General features: G+C 44.8%; 1 non-coding gene across 1 annotated transcript; it reads right to left on the bottom strand.

Annotated features, from left to right (window-relative positions):
- Positions 1 to 1,380: 1,380 nt before the first annotated feature.
- Positions 1,381 to 1,487, bottom strand: LOC111756195 (U6 spliceosomal RNA). The gene has a single exon (XR_002790671.1). It is a non-coding gene; the product is annotated as a U6 spliceosomal RNA (small nuclear RNA).
- Between the last annotated feature and the right edge of the window lie 630 nt (positions 1,488 to 2,117).

The raw sequence follows: 2,117 nt of genomic DNA on the forward strand, positions 1-2,117 counted from the left end.
CAGAGCAGCCTCCTCCCTCTTCTAGGATTTAGATTCTCTAGCGTATCCTGCATAGCATTGTCCCCACTGTTGGGGATTTACAGAACAATAAGAGGTGGCTATGTTGACCCACCCGCTTATTCATCCGAGACACACTGGCTGCGTTAGTGAAGATGTGCGTATCAAAAAGGTATCTGTTACATCCCACAAGGACTCACAATGGGCCCCCAAGTATCAAAGGTGAAATGTTGAGTGGTTTGTGTATGTGTGTAGTTCTGGTGACTGGGCCCAGGGCCTTGCAACACACTGTGCTCTGCCACTGAGTAACTGTTTTTTATTTTCAATGTTCAAGCAAGGTTTTGCTAAGTTGCCCTAAATGGTCTTAGATTTGCAATATTCCCACTTCAACTTCCCACGTAGCAAGAATTTCAGGCATGTACTACCATGTCCAGTTAAAGTCATTTTTTAAAAATATCATCTAAAGTTCTCCTCCAGATTAACTACTCTGAACATGTTGGTGAACAACCTGGCATGGTGGCAAACGCCTGTAATTCCAGTACTCAGGAAGCTGGGGCAGGAGGATTGCTACAAGTTCAAGGCCAGCATGAACTACACAGCAAGACCTTATCTCAAAAAGATAAAAAGCTATTTAAAAAATATTTTGGTGAACAAATTTCAAGTCATCATTTTATGGGGTTACACATACCTCCTTTAGGGTTTGATTTGATTTGATTTTTTGCTCGTCCAAATCTTTGGCCACCTCTCCAGGTGATGCATACAGACCAGAAATACTATTTTTAATGATGTCACAGTACCTTTAAACTTCCTGTTGGTGGATATTTATGTTTCTTCTCCATTTTCTGCAATTATGAACAGAGCTACAACAAATATCCTGATGCTTGCTTACAAGAGCCAGTAGGATGCAGAGACTGGGATTTGGAATTGGATCTAGATTTCAGCTCCCAGTTCTCAACTCCAGGTTTTACGGTTTCTGAAAATCTCCCATTCCTTCCTGTGCCTCAGTTTCTTTGTTGATAAAGTGGGGCAATAACGCCTCTCATAAGAGTTGTTTAAACAATGCAAACAGTGGCAAACATCTAGGCCAGTGCTTGTGTGCAAGAGGTGCTTGGAAAAATAATTCTACTGGGCTAATAAAAAGGACACATGAATAAATGACACTGTTTTTCCTTGCTCCTACAGTGATCACAAGTAAGATGCTACCCACTCACCCCAACTCTTCTCACCCTGTAATAGCTGTCCAAGCTATGTGGGGACCCCATAATCTGCCTTGAATTCAAATCATTGAATTCATTGTTGAGGCAAGGCCAACAAGTCTGGGATCACAGAGATCTGGTTAACAGCACACAATAGCAAGTCCTTTTATAGCACAGGGAGTTTTTTCTTCACTTGTGGAACAAGACAAATTTCTGTGTCATCCTTGCACAGGGGTCAAGCTATTATTCTCTGAATCGCTCCAATTTTAGTGTATGGGCTGCCAAGACAAATACAGAAGATTAATGGGGGGTGAGATGCTGGGTGAGTGAAGACAGGGTGCAGGTGGGGTGGCAGTGGTGTGAACGTGGTCACAGTGGGGTGAGGGACGCATCACCAAGGCTTGGCGCTGTGGTGGTGGTAACAGTGCAGGAGGTGAGGACAGCAAAGCTGTGGTTGGTGGCGGCGCGGAGGTAAAGAAAAAAGTAATCTGGGTCATTCTAGTGAGATCTTTCAAGGTATGTGGAGGTGGCGCTAACGGTGAAGAAGGCAATGTAATCTTCACGGAGGACGTCACGCCGGCAGAGATGCTGAGCCACTGTGGCAGTGATCACAGGGAGGTGATGGCAGTGATGATGCCCACAGGATGGCAGGTGCTGAAGAGGGTGGCTGAGCAACCGAGAGTGCTGGCCCCAGTTCCAAGAGGGGGCCAAGAAGAAAGCTGATTCATTTCTCCATTAGTTAAGAAAGAGTTAGACAGCATCTTCTTAACTTTTGCCCAAGTTGAGAAACATTTGAAGACAGTATCTGAACCTTGTTAGAAACCTGGCTCTGGCAGCATTCTTGCACCTAGCTCCCCCCTGAAAAATCAGATACCTAAATAGTTGAATTTTCCAAGGTAAGGGGTAGGATGCCCCCTGCCGGAA

Source organism: Cavia porcellus, unplaced genomic scaffold, assembly GCF_034190915.1.
Source record: "Cavia porcellus strain 051 isolate PalLab524CR breed Dunkin Hartley unplaced genomic scaffold, mCavPor4.1 scaffold_5, whole genome shotgun sequence".
Lineage (NCBI taxonomy): Eukaryota > Metazoa > Chordata > Mammalia > Rodentia > Caviidae > Cavia > Cavia porcellus.